Genomic DNA, 25,022 nt, shown 5'->3' with positions numbered 1-25,022 from the left:
TGATTCCCTAGGAACAAGATCAAATGGATTCATACCTTATACTTCATCAATATAACCAGCAAATTCCCACTGTTTTAGCTAGATTCATACATATATATATGAATTCCTATATATATATATATATATATATATATATATAGGATATATATGAATATGTATGGTTTTTCATTTTTCTGGTACAGTTTTTGTTTTTGCATGGCTTCCTGATTATCTCTTTTTTCTCTCCTTCCATGATAGCACATTCTTATTGTTTTCCTCTTGCCTTTCCAGCCGCTTCTCAGTCTACCTCTTTAATCCTTCTTTGCCTAAACATTAATTGTTGGCGGAGGTGCCCAAGGCTATGTCCTAGAAGATTTTCAAAGTGTGCTCCATAAACCCCTAGGGTCTTGGACACCCTTTCAGGAAGTCTACAGTGTCAAAACTGTTTTCATAATAATATTAAGACACTATTTGCCTTTTTCCCTGTGTTGGCATTTGCACTGATGGCACAGAAGCAGTAGTGGATAGATCTGCTGGTGACTTAGCATGAATGAAGGCAGTGGCACCAAACTGTACTAGCAGTCATTGTATTCTTCACTGTCCCACAGTCACAGTTAAAAAAAATTGCAAGTTTCACCTAAGAATGTCCTTGATAGAGCAGTAAAAAGTATTAATTTAAGCTTAACACTGCTAGTGCATATTTTTTTAATATTCTGTGTGATGAAATAGGAAGTATACTTAAATCATTTCTGCTATATATCAAAGTGTGGTGGTTAACTTGAGGAAAAGCACCAGGATTATTTAAATTGTAAGCAGACTAGATGCTTCGTTCATGGAACCCATTTGTACTTGAAAGAACTCCTGACAACAAACTAGGTTTATTCATGCTTAGGTTACTTGGGAGACATCTTCTCAAAAATGAAGGAAGTGAGGGGCTAGCCCCGTGGCTGAGTGGTTAAGTTCCCACGCTCTGCTTCGGGAGCCCAGGGTTTCACCAGTTCAAATCCTGGGCTGGGACACGGGACCACTCATCAAGCCATGCTGAGGTGGCATCCCACATGCCACAACTAGGAGGACCCACAACTAAAAATACACAACTGTGTATTGGGGGGCTTTGGGGAGAAAAAGGAAAAATAAAATCTTAAAAAAAAAAAGGAAGTGAGCCTGTCGTGTCAATGGAAACAACTGACAGTATTTGTTGCCAGTGTGAAAATTCAAGCTATCAAGGGAAAACTAGAAGTTTCGAAAACTTGTAACTAATGCCATGAGCTCAACAGCTTCCCAATGCTTAAAGACTTTTTCTGATGAGATCAGTAGTGATTTTAATGAAAGTAATTTTTTTTTTTTTTAAGGATTGGCACCTGGGCTAACAACTGTTGCCAATGTTTTTTGGGTTTTTTTTCCTGCTTTATCTCCCCAAACCCCCCCTGTACACAGTTGTATATCTTAGTTGCAGGTCCTTCTAGTTGTGGGATGTGGGACGCCACCTCAACGTAGCCTGACGAGCGGTGCCATGTCTGCGCCCAGGATCCGAACCCTGGGCTGCCACAGCGGAGCGTGCGAACTTAACCACTCGGCCACGGAACCGGCCCCGAAAGTAATTTTTTGATGTCGTGTAATGAAGTGTGTCAACATTTGGAAGGTCCGCGTACCTCAGCCAATATTTTTCAAATGACTAAAAATGTTACAGAATCATACATTGCTAAGACAAAGGGTAAGAAAGACCAGTGGCTTTCTTTTCCTGACTTAAAATGTTTTTACTGTTATTACATATTTCTTAAATATGAACAACCATGTTTATTACTATATAATTGTTTGACTTCAAGGAAATCATAAGCACTAGTGAAAATATATGACTTAGAAAGTGATTCGTGGTTATATGAATTATCTGTACCAGGGGCCGGCCCGGTGGCACAGCGCTTAAGTTCGCATGTTCTGCTTCTCGGCAGCCCAGGGTTCGTCAGTTCAGATCCCGGGTGCGGACATGGCATCGCTTGGCAAAAGCCATGCTGTGATATGCGTCCCATGTATAAAGTAGAGGAAGATGGGCGTGGATGTTAGCTCAGGGCCAGTTTTCCTTAGCAAAAAGAGGAGAATTGGCAGTAGTTAGCTCAGGGCTAATCTTCCTCAAAAAAAAAAAAAAGAATTATCTGTATCAGGACTTGGCAAACAATGGCCTATGGGCCAAATCCTGTGCACTACCTATTTATATACAGGTGAAAACTAGGAATGGTTTTTACATTTTTAAATGGTTAAATGTAAAAAGAAGAAGAATATTTTATGACACATAAAAACTATATGAAATGTGAATGCGTGCTCATTCATTTATGTATTGTCTGTGACTGCTTTCACACTACAATGGCAGAGTTGAGTAGTTGTGACAGAGACCATATGTGGTGCTGTCATCACTTTGTAATAGTGCTAAAAGGCAAACATCAAGAGAAGAATCTAAGAGAATCCTATAAATACCTTCTAAACGATGATGAATATGCTTAATTAAAAGCATTTGCTTATAAATTGATATCACTATTTGGCAATACCTATCTGTGTGAGAAGACATTTTCAAAGTTGAAATATGTAAAATATCATTACAGATCAGCATTAACAGATGAATGTTTGGAACAGATTTTGATGCTAGGTCTGGAGTATTTTCCGACAACAGCCACCAATTCTCCAGATCTCTGATTCTCCTACACCAACTAGATGTCCAACAATTCAGTTCAATTCTGACACTAACTACCCAGAGTTAGTGTCAGACCTCACAAGTTAAAGAACTAGGTCCCATAAGTCTGCACACACATCAGATATCAGCCACAAATAGGGTACTCAGACCACCCAGACTTTTGCCCGGCCAACTACAAATCAGAGTCCCACTACTCCCTCCTTAGGTTTAATAATTTACTAGAATGGCTCACAGAAGTCAGGGAAACGCTTTATTCACATTTACTAGTTTATTGTAAAGAATACAACTCAGGAACAGCCAGATTAAAGAGATGCACAGGACAAGGTATGGGGAAGGAGGGCCTCAGAACTTCCATGCCCTCTTTGTGCGGGTCACCCTCCCAGCACCCCCATGTGTTCACCAACCCAGGAGCTCTCTGAATCCCACAGCTTAGGGGTTTTTCTGAAGGTTTCATCACTTAGGCATGATTGATTAAATCGCCGGCTATTAGTAATTAATTCAACCTCCAGCCTCTCTCCCCTACTGTACTGACTGCACAATAAAAGCCAAAAAAGCAGTGTAAGCATTGCCAAGGTAACCTGCAAGACCACCATGTATCAGAGCTGAAGCAGGGGGGTCCGTGATGATCCCGCAGAGCTGGATCTCAACTTGCTCACCACTTTCGGATAGAAAGGGAGATGTGAGGTGTGGGTGTGTGTTATGAATATGTGTGAAAACAGAACCATTTATATCAACTAACATGGGGTGACGGAGGAGCTTCTAAGGGTGTTTGACCCTAGAGGTCAGACAAGGACTCAAGCAGAGGAGCAAAAGGCCAGGCCTGACAGGAAAGGCAGCTGCACAAAAGCTTGCCCCCTTTTCCTGAAGGATCTCTCAGGGCAACAAACAAGGCTATGACCAGGCCACCAGTCTGGACCCAGATCATCTGTGAAAGGAAAAATGTGTACCCAGGCTGGGGCCGCACCGCCTCCTGGAGCATGTCAGGGCTGGCTTTGCCGGTGAATGAACTCTCTCCCAGGAACTGGAACCTGGTGAGCTTTCTAGATGGAAAACTGGAGGGCATCTTAATAGGCTCAACCCCAAACCAACAACACTTACACAGCCAGAACTCAGCCCTCAGAGGAAACCTCTCAGTTGCTGCCTCCGAAACCTGCCCCTGACAGGGATTTTTTTCCTACCCACCCTCCTTCGACTAGAAAGGTGACAAAACTGAGTTGCATGGGATATAAGTTACAGGAGGCACGAGCTTCCCTTGGTCCTGTTTATGGAGGGGAATTTGAGCTGGAGCCGCCCCTGGGACGGTGGCAGGGGATGCCTGGGGGAGCGCGACCTTCTCCTCATGCATCTGCTGACCTGACCTGCGCCACATGGAGGGTGTGGCAGCCTTCTCCTGGGAGGGCTGAATCACCAGGGGAGGCCTAGGCCAGAGGGCCAGCACAGCGGTGGCTGTGATCCCCTGGCTGGCGATTTGTCCTCTGTCCATGTGCTTCAGGGCCTTCTCGGCTTCACCTGGATTCTCAGACTCCACATATCTGTGGCCTTAAGATAGATCGGGATGTGTCCTTTCTACAGGCATGTCAATCATTTAAATTTTCCCACAGGTGGAGAATGTCTCCATGACGTGATCCTTGGTCACATTGCTAGTGAGCCTCCCAATATGCACTGGGGTGGGTTTAGGGGAAGTGCTCCGCCTTTTCCTTTTTTTTTCATCTCTTTTGGGCAGTTTGGATTGGGGCCTGGAATGCCGCCTGTTGTCATGTCTGCGCCAAGAAGGACTCTGAGAGGCGGAAGAGCTGCTGGAGCTGGAGCTGCGGGAAGTGCTGGGACTTCTCCGACCGCCTTGACACCGAGGAGGAGCCGGAGCCGGCGCTGGTGCTGGAGTCCGGGCTGGCGGTAGAGCTGGACCAAGACCTGGTGCCGCTGCTACCTCTGGAAGCACTGGGCCTCTGTCGAGTTTTATCCCGGCCGCGATCCTTCTCGCTTGACTGCTTGGCAGCCCCTGTATCTTTAGAGCCATCCTTGAACTTCTCACTTCTAACTCGTCAGGGAAATGATCCCTAATAGATTGCAATTTACACCAAAGAGCAGGATCTTCCGCCGATGGGACCGCCTCCCGCCTCCTCAGCTGCTAAGTCTAATATAGTTTAAAATTACAACCTGATACAGTGGAAAGAACACTACGCTTGGGACCGTTCTGCAAACTGGAACGAACCACCTGGTAGGGCTTGAACTGTGCCAAGCTCTGCGGGCATAAAAAATGAGTAAGATCTGCTTCTTGCACAGTCTGAGTTTGGAGAAGATGGGGCACAGACAGTTGACTGATTACTTAAATATAATGAGATAAGGGCTGCAATAAAAGCACTGAGTTAAGAAATACAAGATTAGTGTCCTTAGCACAGGCTAAGGGAAATCTCTGTGGAGGACTGATGAAGAAGGAGGGGAAGGGGAAGAGTCCTGGCTCTACCATTCAACAGTGAGGGTCTCAGCAAGTACCTGAACTTCTTTCACTCTTCTTTTTCTTTTTTTTTTTTTTTGTATTGCAGTAACATTGGTTTATAACATTATATAAATTTTGGGTGTACATCGTTAGATTTCAATTTCTGTGTAGATTACATCATGTTCACCACTCAAAGACTGATCAGAATGTATCACTACACACATGTGCCTAATCAAATCACCCCTCTCTTCCCCGCTTCCCCTCTGGTAACCACCAATCCAATCTCTGTCTCTATGTGTTTGTTTGTTGTTGTTGTTATTTTCTATTTATGAGTAGATCATAAGGTGTTTGGCTTCTCCTTCTGACTTATTTTGCTTAGCGTAATACCCTCGCGGTCCATCAATGTTGTCGCAAATGGCCAGATTTCCTTATTTTTTATGGCTGAGTAGTATTCCATGGTGTATATATAATACATCTTTATCCATTCCTCCCTTGATGGGCAGATAGGTTGCTTCCAAGTCTTGGCTAATGTGAATAATGCTGCAGCGAACATAGGAGTACATTTGTGTTTTCACGTTCTTTGGATAAATACTCAGCAGTGGAATAGCTATATGGTATGGTATGGTGTGGTAGTTCTATTCTTAATTTTTTGAGGAATCTCCATACTGTTTTCCATAGTGGCTGCACCAGTTTGCACTCCCTCCAGCACTGTATGAGGGTTCCCTTTTCTCCACATCCTATCCAACACTTGTTAATTCCTGTCTTGTTGATTATAGCCGTTCTGATGGGCATGAAGTGATATCTCATTGTAGTTTTGGTTTGTATTTCCCTAATGATTAGTGATGTTAAACATCTTTTCATATGCCTGTTGGCCATCTGTGTATCTTCTTTAGAGAAATGTCTGTTCAGATCTTCTGCTCATTTTTTAATTGGGTTTTTAGGCTTTTATTGTTGAGATGCATGAGTTCTTTAAATATTTTGGATATTATTTTATTTATTTACTTATTTATTTGTTTTTTGGTGAGGAAAGTTGGCCCTGAGGTAACATCTATTGCCAGTCTTCCTGTTTTTGCTTGAGGAAGACTGTCCCTGAGTTAACTTCTGTGCCACTCTTCTTCTATTTCATATGTGGGGCACCACCACAGCATGGCTAGATGAGCAGTGCATAGGTCTGCGCCCAGGATTCAAACCTGTGAACCCTGGGCTGCCAAAGCGGAGCATGCAAACTTAACCACTACACCACTTGGCCGGCCCTAAATGAATGAGCTTTTTAAAACTCATTAAATCAGGGGCCAACCCCGTGGCACAGCTCTTAAGTTCGCATGTTCTGCTTCAGCAGCCTGGGGTTTGCTGGTTCAGATCCTGGGTGTGGACATGGCACCACTTGGCAAGCCATGCTATGGCAGGCATCCCACATATAAAGTAGAGGAAGATGGGCATGGATGTTAGCTCAGGGCTAATCTTCCTCAAAATAAATAAATAAATAAATAAAACTCATTAAATCATCTTTAATCTCCCCCAACTCTACATATTCCCACCTCCACCAGCTGAAGAAAACTTCCATTGGCTCCCCGTAGCTCTTTGCATAGAGACCAAAATCTCTAACCTAGCCTACAGGACCCCGCATAGCCTAGTTATAACACTTGTTAAACTGTTTTCAGAAGCAATTTCCAATAAACAAATTTAACTCTTTGATCAATTTTTCTATAGTGCAGTGAAGCCAGTTTCCTTTCCATACTAATTTTTAACTAAAATAATTTTGAGGGATCAATTCTTATCCCTTTTAGTTTTATATTGTAAATTTTCTTTGAAAACCTTTATTTTGACTAAATTTCCTAGGTCAAATTTGCAGTTCTATGTTTGTCAAGAAGTTTTAATACAAACATAGATTTTTTTTTTTTAGAGATTTTTTTTTTTCTGCTCTTCTCTCCCCGAATCCCCCCAGTACATAGTTGTATGTTTTAGTTGTGGGTCCTTCTAGTTGTGGCACACTTGGAAATTTTTAATCAATATCACTTTAGCTACATTTGATTTTATTTTATGTTAATTAGTTAATTCTATAAAATCTGGTATTTCCTGGTTGATTTGCACTAAAAATATTATCAAGAAAATGTGATTCTTCCTCCATGTATATTTTACCTGTGCAATTATCGCCATCATCAGTTTTGTTTTCTATTTACTTACACAAGGAATTTATTTGCTGATGATTAGTATTTATCCCTTAGCTAATGAGCCGTCCCCTTCACCTAGTTCAGTATTGCTCTTTTATCAACATCATTTGCAAGTCTCAAAACTCTTTCAATTCCTTGGCAGTACAAAGAACATTCTCAGGGTCATAACGTTCTGCTTTGTAAACATAGATCTTTTTTCCTAAGGTTTTTCTTAATATTATGTAATATTATACAACCAATTCTTCAATTTACTTTTTTAATTTTAAACTATCTATAGGTGTGTCATGGTTTTAGGGAAGGTTTTAAAAACTAGTACATCAGTTTAGTGAAACTGTTGCTATTTGCAGATGGCGTGATTTTATATATAGAAAACCCTAAAGAATCCACCAAAAACCTTTTTGAAATAATAAGTGTATACAATAAAGTTGCAGGATACAAAATCAGCATACAAAATCAGTTGCTTTTCTATGCACTGACAGCAAAGTAGCAGAAAGAGAAATTAAGAATACAATCCCATTTACATTTTCAATAAAAAGAATAAAATACCAGCAATAAATTTAACCAAAGGAGTGAAACACCTGTATGCTGAAAACTATAAAACATTGTTGAAAGAAATTGAAAAAGACACAAAGAAGTGGAAAGATATTCTATGCCCTTGGATTGGAGGAATTAACATAGGTAAAATGTCCATACTTCCTAAAGCAATCTACAGATTCAATGCAATCCCTATCAAAGTTCCAATGACATTTTTCACAAAAAATCCTAAAATTTATATGGAACAACAAAAGACCCCAATATCCAAAGGAATCCTGAGAAAAAAGAACAAAGCTACAGGTATCACACTCCCTGATTTCAAAATATACTACAAAGCTCTAGTAACCCAAACAGCATGGTACTGGCACAAAAACAGACACACAGATCAATGTAACAGAATTGAGAACCCAAAAATAAACCCACACATCTGTGGACAGTTAATTTTTGACAAGGGAGCCAAAAACATACAGTTGAGAAAGGAAAGTCTTTTCAATAATAGTGTTGGGAAAACTGGATAACCACATGCAAAAGAATGAAAATGGACTATTATCTTACTCCATACACAAAAATTAACTCAAAATGGATTACAGACTTGAATGTCAGACCTGAAAGCATAAAACTTCTAGAAGAAAACATAGGCAGTACACTCTTCAATGTCAGTCTTAGCAGCATTTTTTTTTTTTTTTGAGGAAGATCAGCCCTGAGGTAACTGCTAGCAATCCTCCTCTTTTCTCTGAGGAAGACTGGCCCTGAGTTAACATCCATGACCATCTTCCTCTACTTTATATGTGGGACGCCTACCACAGCATGGCATGCCAAGCAGTGCCATGTCTGCACCCAGAATCAAACCGGCGAACCAGGGCCACCTAAGCAGAACGTGTGCAGTTAACTGCTGCGCTACTGGGCCAGCCCCTTAGCATCATATTTTTTTTTTTCTGCTTTATCTTCCCAACCCCTCCCTGTACACAGCTGTATATCTTAGTTGTAGATCCTTCTAGTTGTGGGATGTGGGACGCTGCCTCAACGTGGCCTGGCGAGCAGTGCCATGTCCACGCCCAGGATCCGAACCCTGGGCCACCGCAGTGGAGCGCGTGAACTTAACCACTCGGCCACAGAGCCAGCCCCACCTTAGCATCATATTTTTAAGTACCATGTCTGAGTGGGCAAGGAAAACAAAAGAAAAAATAAACAAATGGAGTTACATCAAACTACAAAGCTTCTGCACAGCAAGGGAAACCATCAATAAAATGAAAAGACAACCTAACAATTGGGAGAAGATATTTGCAAACCATATATGTGATAAGGGGTTAATATCCAAAGTATATAAAGAACTCATACATCTCAACAACAAAAAAAACCCAGCAACCCAATTAAAAAATAGGCAAAAGATCTGAACAGACATTTTTCCAAAGAAGATAGACAGATGGCCAACAAGCACATGAAAAGAAGTTCAGCATCACTAGTTATTAGGGAAATGCAGATCAAAATTAACGAGATATCACCTCACTCCCATCAGAATGGCTATAATCAACAAGACAAGAAATAACAAGTGTTGGATAGGATGTGGAGAAAAGGAACCCTCATACAGTGCTGGTGGGAGTGCAAACTGGTGCAACCACTATGGAAAACAATATGGAGATTTCTCAAAAACTTAAGAACGGAAGTACCATACGATCCAGCTATGCCACTGCTGGGTATTTATCCAAAGAACATGAAAACATGAATGCATGAAGATACATGCACCCCTATGTTCATCACAGCATTATTCACAATAGCCAAGACTTGGAAGCAACCTAAGTGCCCATCAAGGGATGAATGGATAAAGATGTGTTGTATGTACACAATGCAACAGTACTCAGCTATGAAAAAAGTTGAAATCTGGCCATTTGCGAAAACATGGATAGACCTTGAGGGTATTATGCTAAGCAACATCGGTCAGATGGAGAAAGTCAAATACTATGTGATCTCACTCATAAACTGAAGTTAAAAAGAAGAATAATGACAACAAACAAAGAAACACATAGATACAGGGTTTAGATTGGTGGTTCCAAAGGGGAGAGGGGGACGAGGGTGAAAGGTGTAACGGGTCATATGGGTATGGTGATGGTTGATAATTAATCTTTGGGTGGTGAACATGATGTAGTCTACACAGAATGGAAATATAATGATGTACACCTGAAATTTATATAATGTTATAAACCAATCTTACTTCAATAAACATAAATGTAAAAAAAAAGCTAATGCATCAGTTTATTTCTCTATTTTGTACATTTTCCAATACATCTGAGTTTCACCTTTATAGATGATAGGTGGCTGAAAACAGGGCAGATCAGCTATATTGTGGAAGGACTTTGCCACTGTTTTTTTCTTTTTTCTTTTGTAGGTGAAGATTTGCCTTAAGCTAACATCTGTTGCCAATCTTCCTCCTTTTCCCCCCCAAAAGCCCCAGTACATAGTTGTGTATAGTTGTAAATTCTTCTAGTTCTTGTACGTGCACTGCTGTCACAGCATAGCCAGTGACAGACGAGTGGTGTGGTTCTGCTCCCAGGAACCAAACCCAGGCTGCCAAAGTGGAGCATGCCAAACTTTAACCACTAGGTCATGAGGGCTGGCTCCTTTGCCACATTTTTATAGGAGAAATGATGATCAGAATTCCAGACTGTATGCTGAAATAATAAGCACTTGAAATTGTGCTGCATCTGCAGTATTCAAGGTATCTATTCCAGTTTGGCACAGCGTATAAGAGCCATAGAAATATTTAGGTATTTTAGCCGGATAATCCCACTCCTAGAAATTTATCATGTCATTAATCTCAAAGAAAAGGACAAAAATGACTGCATTTGTTTATGTTTGTTTGAAATAATACATGCTTTGGTAACATTTTTAAACAATAAAGGTCAGTCATTGAAAAATTTAAGTTGTTTTCCCTTCTCTTCTCACTCCCCAGAAATAGTCATAGTTCCTTTTCCTCTATATCCTTCCAGTTTTTTCTATGTGTATTTATATATCCTTTTTTCTTTGCATAATCTGTATTATTTCAATGAAAAACTCTTGGATATCTTTACATATCAGCATAAAGATAAAACTAATAATAAAATGATAAAGATTTCTAGACCCTGCTAAGTGGTTTTGAATCTAAGTTCTACCCTCATTTTTGGTAAGGTGAATTCATATAGACCCACCTCCAAATGGAAATACCAAAAAACATTGCAAGTAAGAATAATTTGTTCTCTTTGTGCCATTGCTCTTCATTATTGCTAACTGAATACAACATCTCTGATCAAGGGAATATGCAGATCATGTTCTTCAGCAGCTGAATCATTTAAAACTTGGCAATTGGGCACTGTTCATAAGTCATTCAAAACCATATAAATTTTGTCCATTTAAAAACAGTCACTGGGCCAGCCTGGTGACATAGTGGTTAAGTTCAGCACACTCTAGTTTGGTGGCCCGTGTTTGCGGATTCGGATCCCAGGCATGGACCTACACCACTCATCAAGCCATGCTAGAGTGGCATCCCACATATAAAATAAAGGATGATGGGCACAGATGTTAGCTCAGGGCCACTCTTCTTCAAACAAAAATAGGAGGGTTGGCAACAGGTGTTAGCTCAGGGCCAATCTTACTCACCAAAAAAATAAATTAAAAAAATAAAAATAGTAACTAAAAATACCTTTTCTAGTGACTCACAAAACTGTTTAATTACAAAATTATTTTTTTATAATGGAATTAACATCAATCTATTATTTGTCTTTCAGCACCTGGAGTTTAACGGGAATGAATGATACAGGAGTAAATATATGCGTCTCTGGACACTTTCCATTATCTCCTGTTTCTTGGTTATTTACTGATAGACTCTCCTTACTTTTTCACCTGAAATTTTCATGTTTTACTGTTTTCTCAAAGAGCTTAGGAAATCTTGAGGGAAATTTCTTAGCCATTTTTGTTGGATGATAAAAGAAAAACCCATTTTAAAAAAAAAGAAAAGAAAAACCCATTTTTAAAAATTTTCTTTTCTTTTAAAAATTTTCTTTTAAAAATTGTTTTGAGGGCCTGGCCCCATGGCCAAGTGGGTAAGTTCGCACGCTCTGCTTTGGCAGCCTGGGGTTTCACTGATTCCAATCCTGGCAGTGGACCTGGCACTGTTCATCAAGCAATGCTGAGGCAGCGTCCCATGTGCCACAACTAGAATGACCCCCAAGTAAGATATACAACTATGTACTGGGGGGCTTTGGGAAGAAGAAGGAAAAATTTTTTAAAAAATTGTTTTGAACAATTAAAGTTTTAAGATTTAAACCATTTGTCAGTTAAATCTAAGTAAGAAATATAAGAAGATCAGATATAAGTCATCAGTCAATTTGAGAAAAAAATATAGGGTGAAAGCATACCATGTTTTAGAGTATCTCTTTAAGTGTGTATGATTAGATTATGTTCTTAATTTGAGAATTTTGTCTAAGGACAGTAGCCTGGGTAAAAGGTTGGAGATTTACTATGAAATATAGGACACTACTGTACTGTAATTGGACACTTGGAAAAATAGATACTTCATAGAAGGCTGTGTGTTATGTTGTTGACATTTTTGTCTTAAGAAGATAAGCTGCCTAGAACATTTAATGCCTGATTTTTAAAATAGAATTCCAGGGGACCGGCCTGGTGGCACAGAGGTTAAGTGCGCACGGTCTGATTCTTGGCAGCCCAGGGTTCACCGGTTCGAGTCCCGGGTGCGGACATGGCACCACTTGGCAAGCCATGCTGTGGTAGGCATCCCACATATAAAGTACAGGAAGATGGGCACAGATGTTAGCTCAGGGCCAGTCTTCCTCAGCAAAAAGAGGAGGATTGGCAGCAGTTAGCTCAGGCCTAATCTTCCTCAAAAAAACAACAAAATATATATATATATAATTCCAAGACTGATAATTCAACAATAAAATAATCAAAATACTTCTATTTTCTTGATTAATGGTGTTCAAACAACATAAAGTTATCAATCAGACAGATTAAAAATAGTCAGTTTTGAAATCTTTTGGTTTTACAATATGATTTGAAATCCTTCCTTCCTAGTGTAGAAATTTGTTCTGTTATCCCTTTACTGAATCAACAGTCTCTTCCTCTCTCCTGGATCGTTCTCATCAATATATAGACAGACTTTAGTGTTTACCATCAAACAAACAAAACCTAATTTGAAACCATTTCCCCTTCCAGGAAATGGAGGCCTTTTCCTAGAAAAGCCACGGCTGGTATTTCTAGCATATCTTCCCAGAGAAGCTTATAGTTGTTATCTTCACATCCTGGCCCCTCCCCAGTCACTCTTTTTTTTTTAATTTATTATTATTGTGATAAAATTTGCCATTTTAATCTTTTTTAAATGTATAGTTTAGTGGCATTAAGTACATTCATGCTGTGAAACCATCACCACCGTCTGTCTCCAGAAATTTTTAATCTTCTCAGACTGAAACTCTATACCTATCAATCAATAACTTCCCATTCTCCCCTCCTCCCAGCCGCTGGCAACCAATATTCTACTTTCTGTCTTTGAATTTGACGTCTCTATGTACCTTGTATAAGTGGAATAAGACATTATTTGTCCTTTTATGTCCCATTAAGCTTATTTCACTTAGCTTAATTTTTTCCAGGGTTGATCCATGTTGTAGCGTGTATCAGAATTTTATTTCTTTTTTGCAGGGGAAGATTCACCCTAAGCTAATATCTGAGGCCAGTCTTCCTCCTTTTTCACTCTGCAAAGCCTTAATACATAGTTGTGTATATTCTTCTATGTGAGCCACTGCCACAGCATGGCTACTGATAGACAAGTGGTATGGTTCCATGCTGAGGAACCAAACCTGGGCCACTGAAGGAGAGTGCACCAAATTTTAACCTCTAGGCTATCAGGGCTGACTCAGAATTTTATTTTTTTTTAAGTCTATAATATTCCATTTTATGTATGTACCATGTTTTGTTTATCCATTCATCTGTCAATGGACATTTGGGTTGTTTCCACCTTTTGGTTACTGTGAATAATGCTACTATGAACATTTATGTATAAGTATCTGTTTGAGTTCCTGCTTTCAGTTGTATTGGGTAGATACTTAGCTGTGAAATTGCTAGATCGTATGGTAATTCTATGTTTAATTTTTTGAGGAATTGCCGTGCTGTCTTCCACAGTGGCCGCGCCATTTTCATACCATCAACACACAAGGGTTCTAGTTTCTTCACATCCTTGCCAACAGTTGTTATTTTCCATTTTTGGTTAATAGCCATCCTAATGGTTGTGAAGTGGTATCTCATTGTTGTTTTGACTTGCGTTTCCCTAGTGATATTTTCATGTACTTATTGGCCATTTGCATATCTTCTTTGGAGAAATGTTTATTCTAGTCCTTTGCTCATTTTTTAATTCAGTTGTTTTGTTGTTGTTGAGTTGTAGAAATTCTTTATAAATATTCTGAATATTAATCCCTTATCAGATATATGATTTGTAAATATTTTTTCCTATTCTGTGGTTGCCTTTTCCTGCCCCAAAGTTTTTAAATTTGATTATGTCCAGTTGTTCTTTTGTTGCCTGTGCGGTGTCATATCCAAGAAATGGTTGCCAAATCCAATGTCCTGAAGACTTTCCCCTGTGTTTTCTTCTAAGAATTTTATAGTTTCAGCTCTTACATTTAGGTTTTTGATCCATTTTGAGTTAATTTTCTGTATGTGGTGTAAAGTAAGGATTTAACTTGATTCTTTTGCATGTGGACATCCAGTTCTTCCAGTGCCATTTGTTGAAAAGACTGTCCTTTCTTCATTGAATAGTCTGGGCCTCCTCTTCTAGTCCCTTGTTCTAGATGTCTGTCTTTATTTCAGCACCACACTGTTTTGATTACTGTAGTTTTGTAGTAATTGGTTTTATTTTTAAATTCTGGTTTTATTGTATGTGATGAGAAAGTGTTGTTTAGAATATGTCTTCCTTATGAAACATACTGATTTTCCTTTGTGCCCTAGTGTATGACTTTTGGAAATGTTTTATGTGCCCTTGAGAAAAGTTACGCTCTGTTGTTAGAGCCTAATACTTGATATATATGCAAAAGATCTATCTTATTGTGTCATTTAGATTTTTTAATATCTGTGCTGTCTAATACAATAGGTACTAGTTATATGTGGCTATTTAAAATAAATTTTTTAAAAGTTAAATTTGATTAAATAAAATAAAAAATTCACTTCCTCAGTTATGATAGCCTCATTTCGCCTGCCTGTAGCCACATGTGGCTAGTGACTACTCTGTTGGAAACAGCAGATGTAGTACCTTTCCATCATTGTAGAAAGTTCTCTTGGACAGTGCTGTTGTGTACTCTTATTTAATTTTTGTCCTGTGACCCATCTCGTACTGAGAGTGGGTTGTTAAAGTCTTCTGTTAGTGTGTTTCTAGCTGCTTGTTCTTGCATTTCCTATAGTTTCTTTTTTATATAGGTGGTTATTTTGTTAATTGGGGCCTATATATCTTCGTCATTTCTTTGTAAAAAAAGATATCTGAAGGATTATGGCAAAGATTTAACACCTGTTTAATCTCAGTAATGGGTACATGGGTTTCATTATGTTGTTTTCTATATGTTTGAATTATCTCATAATTAAAAGAAGGAAGACATGAAAGCATATCATCATGAGATTTCAGGACATGAAAGTTAAAAAGGTCTTAAAAGAGAAAGAAAAACAGGTCATATGCCAAAACACTGGAACTAAAAAGACATAGAGTTTTTAACTGCAACTTTGAATGCTAAAAGATGGTGGAGAAATGCCCCAAATCCTGAGGGATATCTGTTCACCCTGCAGGTCAGTCCTCCACCGAACTATCAAGTGAAAGTGAGAAGAGAATAAAGAAGTTTCAGATATGCAAGTTTCAAAACCTCTCATCACTCTTTCCTCAGAGGCTACCAGAGGATGTACTGCTTCCAAACTAAGAAGAAAACCAAAAAAGAAAAAAGAAATCAGAGGAATCAGAAGACAAGGATTCAACGCAATAGAAGGCTATAAGAAGTCCTAGTACTGTCAGTACTAGAGGAAAGAAGATTGGGAGAGAATTGAGAGAGGTGGCTCGCCAGGGTTAAAATGGGACTGATACATTATTTGAAAACCTGGAAAAAAACATTCTTATGCTGCTTGGCTGATCTCTTTACAGCATTTGGAAAAAGGGGAAGTTTTAGGTGCACAGGAAACCAATCAAAGCAATGAACTACAGGAAAACTAAGTTATTCAAGAAAGGAATTGTAATAGAATATACTTAGCTTTGCAGTGAACAGTATTTATGTAGTCATAGTAATATAAATGTTATATATGCATTTAACAAAAACTGTGATAGAATTCATCCTAATGATGAGGGAAAATGTAGTTTGTGGTGTACAAGGGATATATTCTCAAATACAATAACAAAATCAGTGTCTACAATTGATGTCAAAAATAAGCACATTATTTAGAATTACGGAGGTAAATAGCAGAAGAATCAGCTAAGATTATGGAAAAGCTACATTTAAAGAGGACTGTTATTAGGGAAAGATGGTAAGGTAGAGGAAACCTTATGGGACTGCTGCCTTTTGATTTGAAAGGTAAGTGCAGGGGCCATCCTGGTGGCATAGCGGTTGAGTTTGTGTACTCCGCTTCAGTGGCCCAGGGTTCACCAGTTCAGATCCTGGGTGTGGACCTACACACCGCTTGTCAAGCCATGCTGTGGCAGGCATTCCACATATAAAGTGGAGGAGGATGGGCACAGAGGTTAGCTCAGGGCCAGACTTCCTCAGCAATAAAGAAGAAGATTGGCGGCAGATGTCAGCTCAGGGCTGATCTTCCTCAAAAAAAAAAGTGAGTATAGCACAGTGGTAAGAACATAGTCTGTGGAGATAGACTGCCTGGCTTTGAGTCCCATTTAGAATTGTTTCCAGTCATAGGGATTGTTGTGAAGGGTAAATGTAAAGTGTAAAGTGCTAAGAAGTGTGCTAGATGCATATCACGTTCTGTGTGTTAGCTGTAGTTGTAATGTGATTTAATTTGTGTACATATTACATTATTAATTTTTTCCATTTTTAAATATTTTCTTTTATTGAGGTCATAATAGTTTATAATATCGTGAAATTTCAGGTGTACATTATTATTTGTCAGTCACCATATAAATGTGCACTTTCACCCCTTGTGTCTAGCCCCAAACCCCCTTCCTTTCTGGTAACCAGTAATCTGTTCTCTTGATCCATGTATTTGTTATCTTCCACATATGAGTGAAATCATGCAGTATTTCTCTTTCTCTGTCTGGCTTATTTCACTTAACATCATACCCTCAAGGTCCATCCATGTTGTTGCAAATGGGATGATTTTTTCCTTTTTTATGGCTGAGTAGTATTCTGTTGTGTATATATACCACATCTTCTTTACCCATTCATCTGTAGAAAGGCACTTGGGTTCCTTCCACTTCTTGGCTATTGTGAATAATGCTGCAGTGAACACAGGGGTGCATAAATCTCTTTGGATCATTGATTTTAAGTATTTTGGGTAAATACCCAGTAGTGGGATAGTTGGATTGTATGGTATTTCTATTTTTAATTTTTTGAGAAATCTTCATACTGTTTTCCATAGTGACTGCACCAGGTTGCATTCCCACCAGTGGTGTATGAGCATTCCCTTTTCTTCACATCCTCTCTAACATTTGTTCTTTTTTGTCTTGGTGATTACAGCCATTCTCACTGGTGTAAGGTGATACCTCATTGTAGTTTTGATTTGCATTTCCCTAATAATTAGTAGTGTTGAACATCGTTTCATGTGTCTATTGGCCATCTGTATTTCTTCTTTGGAAAAATGTCTGTTCATATCATCTGCCCATTTTTTTATTGGATTGTTTGGGGGTTTTTTGTTGAGTTGTATGAGCTCTTTATGTATTTTGGAGATAAACCCCTTGTCTGATAAATGATTTGCAAATATTTTCTCCCAATTGGTGTGTTGTCTTTTCATGTTGTTCATGGTTTCCTTTGCTTTCCAGAAGCTTTTTTTAGTGTGATGTAATCCCATTTGTTAACTTTTTCTTTTGTTTTCCTTGCCTGAGTAGACATGGTATTCTTTTTTTGTTGTTGTTGAGATTGGCACCTGAGCTAACAACTGTTGCCAATCTTTTTTTTTCTTCTTCTTCTTCTCCCCAAAGCCCCCCCAGTACATAGTTGTATATTGTAGTTGTGAGTGTCTCTGGTGGTGCTATGTGGGATGCTGCCTCAGCATGGCTGATGAATGGTGCTCTGTCCACGCCCAGGATCCGAACTTGCAAAACCCTGGGCCGCCAAAGTGGAGTGCAAGAACTTAACCACTTGGCCAGGGGGCCAGCCCTAGACATGGTATTCTAAAAGATGTTGCTGAGACCAGTGCCTATATTTTCTTCTAGGAGTTTTATGGTTTCAGGTCTTACATTCAAGTCTTTAATCCATTTTGAGTTAATTTTTGTGTATGGTGCAAGATAATGGCTGTCCAGTTTTCCCAACACCATTTATTGAAGAGACTTTCCTTTCTCCATTGTATATTCTTATACAATATTCACTTAACATAATTCCCTCAAGGTCCATCCATGTTATTGCAAATGGAATGATTTTGTTCTGTTTTGTAGCTGAGTAGTATTCCGTTGTATATACGTACCACATCTTCTTTATCTGTTCATCTGTTGATGGACACTTAGGTTGCTTCCATGTCTTGGCTATTGTAAATAATGCTGCAATGAACATTGGGGTACATAGGACTTTTGGGATTGCTGACTTCAAGCTCTTTGGATAAATATCCAGTAGTGGGATGGCTGGATCATATGGTAGTTCTATTTTTAATTTTTTGAGGCATCGCCATACTGTTTTCCATAGTGGCTGCACCAGTTTGCATTCCCACCAGCAGTGTATGAGGGTTCCTTTTTCTCCACAACCTCTCCAACATTTGCTACTATTAGTTTTAGATATTTTTGTCATTCTAATGGGTGTAAGGTGATATCTTAGTGTAGTTTTGATTTGCATTTCCCTGATGATCAGCGATGATGAGCATCTTTTCATATGCCTATTGGCCATCCATATATCTTCTTTGGAGAAATGTCTGTTCATGTCTCCAGCCCATTTTTTGATTGGGTTGTTTGATTTTTTGTTGTTGAGTTGTGAGAGTTCTTTATATATTATGGATATTAAGGCTTTGTCAGATATATGACTTGCAAATATTTTTTCCCAGTTAGTGGGTTGTTTTTTTGTTTCAATCCTGTTTTCATTTGTCTTGAAGAAGCTCTTTAGTCTGATGAAGTCCCATTTGTTTATTCTTTCTGTTGTTTCCCTTCTCTGAGAAGGCATGGTGTCCGAAAAGATCCCTTTAATACTGATGTCAAAGAGTGTACTGCCTACTTTTTCTTCTAGAAGCCTTACGGTTTCAGGTCTCATCTTTAGGTCTTTGATCCATTTTGAGTTTATTTTGGTGAATGGTGAAAAAGAATGGTCAATTTTCATTCTTTTACATGTGGCTGTCCAGTTTTCCCAGCACCATTTGTTGAAAGGACTTTCTTTTCTCCATTGTATGCCCTCAGCTCCTTTGTCAAAGATAAGCTGTCCATAGATGTGTGGTTTTATTTCTGGGCTTTCAATTCTGTTCCATTGATCTGTGCACCTGTTTTTGTACCAGTTCCGTGCTGTTTTGATTACTGTAGCTTTGTAGTATATTTTGAAGTCAGGGATTGTGATGGCTCCCGTTTTGTTCTTTTTTCTCAGGATTGCTTTAGAAATTTGGGGTCTTTTGTTGCCCCATACGAATTTTAGGATTCTTTGTTCTAATTCTGTAAAGAATGTCATTGGGATTCTGATTGGGATGTCATTGAATCTGTAGATTGCTTTAGGTAGAACGGACATTTTAACTGTGTTTATTCTTCCAATCCATGTACGTGGAATGTCTTTCCATCTCCTTATGTCGTTATCCAATTATCTCAGAAAGGCCTCATATTTTCATTATATAGGTCCTTCACTTCCTTAGTTAAATTTACCCCAAGGTATTTTATTCTTTTTGTTGCGACTGTGAATGGTATTGTGTTCTTGAGTTCTTTTTCTGTTAGTTCGTTATTGGAGTATAGAAATGCTACTGATTTATGCAAATTGATTTTGTACCCTGCAACTTTCCTGTAGTTGTTGATTACTTCTAAGAGTTTTCCAATGGATTCTTTGGGGTTTTCTATATATAAGATCATGTCGTCTGCAAACAGCGAGAGTTTCACTTCTTCCCTCCCTATTTGGATTCCTTTTATTCCTTTTTCTTGCCTGATTCCTCTGTCCAGGACCTCCAGTACTATGTTAAATAACAGTGGTGATAGAGGGCATCCCTGTCTCCTTCCTGTTTTCAGGGGGATGGCGTTCAGTTTTTGCCCATTGAGTATGATGGCTATGGGTTTGTCATATATGGCCTTTATTATGTTGAGGCAGTTTCCTTCTATCCCCATTTTGTTCAGAGTTTTTATCATAAATGGCTGTTGGATCTTGTCAAATGCCTTCTCTGCATCTATTGAGATGATCATGTGGTTGTTATTCCTCAGTTTGTTGATGTGGTGTATCACGTTGATTGATTTGTGGATGTTGAACCATCCCTGTGTCCCTGGTATGAATCCCACCTGATCATAATGTATGATCCTTTTGATGAATTGCTGAATTCTGGTTGCCAAAATTTTGTTTAGAATTTTTGCATCTATGTTCATCAGTGATATTGGCCTGTAGTTCTCTTTTTTCGTGGTGTCCTTGTCAGGTTTTGGTATCAGCGTGATGTTGGCCTCATAGAATGTGTTTGGAAGTGTTCCATCTTCCCTAATGTTTTGGAATAGCTTGAAAAGGATAGGTATTAAATCCTCTCTGAAAGTTTGGTAGGATTCCCCAGGAAAGCCATCTGGTCCTGGGGTTTTATTCTTTGGGATGTTTTTGATTGCTGTTTCGATCTCTTTCCTTGTGATTGGTCTGTTCAAATTGTCTGCCTCTTCTTGAGTGAGCTTTGGGAGATTGTAGGAGTCCAAGAATTTATCCATTTCCTCTAGGTTATCCATTCTGTTGGCATATACTTTTTTGTAGAATTCTCTTATAATCCGTTGTGTTTCTGCAGAGTCTGTTGTTATTTCTCCTTTCATTTCTGATTTTGTTTATTTGAGCTTTCTCCCTTTTTTTCTTTGTAAGTGTGGTTAGGGGTTTGTCAATTTTATTTATCTTCTCAAAAAACCAGCTCTTTGTTTCATTGATCCTTTCTACTGCCTTTTTTGTTTCAATAGTATTTCTGCTCTGATTTTTATTATTTCTCTCCTTCTCCTGACTTTGGGCTTTATTTGTTCTTTTTTCTCTAGTTCAGTTAGGTGTAGTTTAAGATTGCTTATTTGGGATTTTTCTTATTTGTTAAGATGTGCCTGTATTGCGATGAATTTTCCTCTTAATACAGGTTTTGTTGTATCCCATATGAGTTGGTATGGCATGCTATCATTTTCATTTGTTTCCAGGTATTTTTTGATTTCTTCAATTTCTTCAATGATCCATTGCTTGTTCAGTAGTGTGTTGTTTAGTCTCCACATCTTTGTGCCTTTCTCAGCTTTTTTCTTGTAATTAATTTCTAGCCTTATAGCATTATGATCAGAGAAGATGCTTGTTATTATTTCAATTTTTTTAAATTTGTAGAGCCTTGCCTTGTTTCCCAACATATGGTCTATCCTTGAGAATGTTCCATGTGCACTTGAGAAGAATGTGTATTCAGCTGTTTTAGGGTGAAGTGATCTATATATGTCTATTAAGTCCAATTGTTTTCGTTTTTCATTTAGCTCCACTATTTCCTTGTTGATTTTCCTGTCTGGATGATCTGTCCATTGATGTGAGTGGGGTGTTGAGGTCCCCTACTATTATTGTGTTGTTTTTAACATCTTCCTTTAGGTCTGTTAATAGTTGCTTTATGAATCTTGGTGCTCCTGTGTTGGGTGCATAGATATTTATAAGCGTTATTTCTTCTTGATGAGGTGTCCCTTTGATCATTATATATTGTCCCTCTGTGTCTCTCTTTACCTGTCTTATTTTGAAATCCACTTGGTCTGATATAAGAATTGCAACACCTGCCTTTTTTTCCTTGCTATTAGCTTGAATTATTGTCCTCCACCCCTTCACCCTGAGCCTGTGTTTGTCCTTGGGGCTGAGGTGTGTTTCTTGGAGGCAACAAATTGTTGGATCTTGTTCTTTAATCCATTTTGCCACTCTGTGTCTTTTTATTGGAGAGTTGAATCCGTTCACATTGAGAGTGATTATTGATGCATGTGGACTTAATGCTGTCAATCTGTTGCTCATCATCTTGTTTTCCTGTGTTTCTTTTCCTGTGTGCTTTAGCCTACCCATTTAATACTGCAATTTCTTATGCTGGGTTTCTTAGATTTTTCCTTATTTATGATTTGTGACTCTGTTCTGTATTTTATTTTAGTGTCTACCGTGAAGTTTGTATTTAGAATCTCGTGTATAATATAGTCTATTCTCTGGTGGTCTCTTACTTACTTGGCCAATACTGATTTAGACCCTTTGCTCTTCCCCTCCTACATAATTATTTTCATTTCTTATTCCAACTCGTGTTATGAATTTGTAGTTAGAGTGATAAGATCATCCTTGCTTTGGTAGTTTTCTTACCTTTACCCTAATGCTATAGTTGAATATTTCCTATCCTGTTCTGGTTCTATCCATCGGTCTCCCTAGTCTGTGGATTGTGACCCCTTTCTCCCTTTTTTCTTTTTTCAGGTATGAGAGCCTTCCTGAGGATTTCTTGCAGTGGAGGGCTTTTAGTTACAAATTCCCTTAACTTTTGTTTGTCTGGAAAAGATTTAATTTCTCCCTCATATCTGAAGGAAATTCTTGCTGGATAGAGTATTCTTGACTGAAGATTTTTATCTTTTAAAGCTTTGAATATGTCACTCCATTCTCTCCTAGCTTGTAAGGTTTCTGTAGAGAAATCTGCTGAAAGTCTGGTAGTGGCTCCTTTATAGGTTATTCTCTTCTTTTTTCTTACTTCCCTGAGTATTCTTTCTTTATCTTTCCTTCTTGCCAATTGTACTACTATGTGCCTTGCAGTAGGTCTTTTTACATTGAAAAATCTAGGAGATCTGAAAACTTCCTCCACACACATTTCTCCGTCAATCCCTAGATTTGGGAAGTTCTCTTCAATAATTTCGTTAAGCACACTTACTGCTCCATTTTCCTTTTCCACGTTCTCGGGAATTCCTATGATCCTTAAGTTCTTACTCCTCATTGAATCCACTATCTCTCAGAGATTTTCCTCGTTTTTTTAATTCTTAGTTCTCTTTCTTCCTCTGTCTGGAGCCATTCAGCCTGTCTATCTTCAATTATGTTAATTTACTCTTCTATGGTGTCTACACGGGCATTAAGGGAATCTGTATTCCTTTTTATCTGGTTCATTGTGTTTTTCATCTCTAGTAATTCTCTTTGATTCTTCTTTATGATTTCTTTTTTTTTTTATCCTAGTTTTTTTTTTTTTTAAAGATTTTATTTTTTCCTTTTTCTCCCCAAAGCCCCCTGGTACATAGTTGTATATTCTTCGTTGTGGGGCCTTCTAGTTGTGGCATGTGGGACGCTGCCTCAGCATGGTTTGATGAACAGTGCCATGTTCACGTCCGGGATTCGAGCCAACGAAACACTGGGCTGCCTGCAGCAGAGCGTGCAAACTTAACCACTCAGCCACGGGGCCAGCCCCCTTCTTTATGATTTCAATCTCTTTTGTGAAGTAACTCCAGAACTCATTGGCTTGTTTCTCTATCTTTCTCTCTACCTCATTGAGTTTTTTGATTATAGCTGCTCTGAACTCATTATCACTTAGTTTACCTAATTCCAAGTCCTCAGGACTTAATTCTATGTTTTTATTGTTTTCCTTCTTGTCTGGGGCTTTTATAAATTGCTGGATGGTAGAGGAGCAGTTTTTTTGCATGGTGGTAGACCTTTGTTGCAGTTACAGCCTGTCACCACTAGATGGGGGTCGAGAGCCACGTGTTCTGAGCTCTCTGCCTTCAGGCAAGATGACAGCGCCCAGTGGCTTTGCCGGGAGGGAGGGGCTGCTATTCTCATGAACCGATCTGGATTCAGATCAGTTCTGTTCTCTGGTCTCCCGAGCCCCTGGGTTTATGGGGTCCCCGCACATTGAAGCTTTCCCCCGTCAGCGGGTTTCCACTGAACCAGCGGCAGGAGTCCTGGATGATCCCCAGGTCGTGTGGCCCCTCCCCCACTCCTTCCCGGACCCACGCAGCAGCGATCGCAGACTCTAGCAGAGGGAGCGACGTTGTTCTCTCCTACCCGTTCCAGTGCCTCCGAGGCCATCCGCAAGGTTTATGATCTCCACCTTCTTGGTATTGTAGGTCTCTAACGTGTTGGCATTAGATTTATTCTCTGAAATTCAGTTTTTCCAATCCTTTGTTGTATTTTGGAGGGGAGAGAATCCTGGGTCAGCTCACCCCGCCATTTTGCTCCGCCACTTGTCCCCTAAATTCGCAACTGATTTTTTAAAACTTGATTTTGTACCCTGCAACCTTGCTGTAGTTGTTGATTATTTCTAATAGTTTTCTGGTGGATTCCTTAGGGTTTCTCTATATAGAATCATGTCATCTGAAAATAGCAAAAGTTTAACTTCTTCTTTTCTAATTTGGATTCCTTTATTTCTTTTTCTTGCCTAATTGCTCTGGCCAGAACCTCCAGTACTTTGTTGAATACCAGTGGTGAAAGTGGGCAACCTTGTCTTGCTCCTATTCTCAGAGGGATGGCTTTCAGTTTTTCACCATTAAGTATGATATTGGCTATGGGTTTGTTGTATATGGCCTTTATTACGTTGAGATACTTTCCTTCTAAACCCATTTTCTTGAGAGTTTTTATCATAAATGAATGTTGGATCTTGTCAAATGATTTCTCTGCATCTATTGAGATGATTATGTGATTCTTATTCCTCATTTTGTTAATGTGGTGTATCACATTGATTGATTTATGGATTTTGAGCCATGCCTGCGTCCCTGGAATAAATCCCACTTGATCGTGGTGTACGATCCTTTTAATGTATTGCTGTATTTGGTTTGCCAATATTTTGTTGAGGATTTTTGCATCTAAGTTCATCAGCAATATAGGCCTATAGTTTTTCTTATTTGTGTTGTCCTTTTCTGGTTTTGGTACCAGGGTAATGTTGGCCTCATAGAATGTGTTAGGAAGCATTCTAC

At 39.0% G+C, this 25,022-nt stretch overlaps 1 pseudogene; it reads right to left on the bottom strand.

Moving 5' to 3' along the window:
• Positions 1-373: 373 nt before the first annotated feature.
• Positions 374-24,138, bottom strand: LOC106829881 (RNA-binding protein with serine-rich domain 1-like; annotated as a pseudogene).
• Positions 24,139-25,022: the final 884 nt, after the last annotated feature.

This window comes from Equus asinus, chromosome 3 (genome assembly GCF_041296235.1).
Source record: "Equus asinus isolate D_3611 breed Donkey chromosome 3, EquAss-T2T_v2, whole genome shotgun sequence".
Taxonomy (NCBI): Eukaryota; Metazoa; Chordata; class Mammalia; order Perissodactyla; family Equidae; genus Equus; species Equus asinus.
Note: the sequence above shows the minus strand (reverse complement) of the source record. Positions and strands in the feature narration are given on the sequence as shown.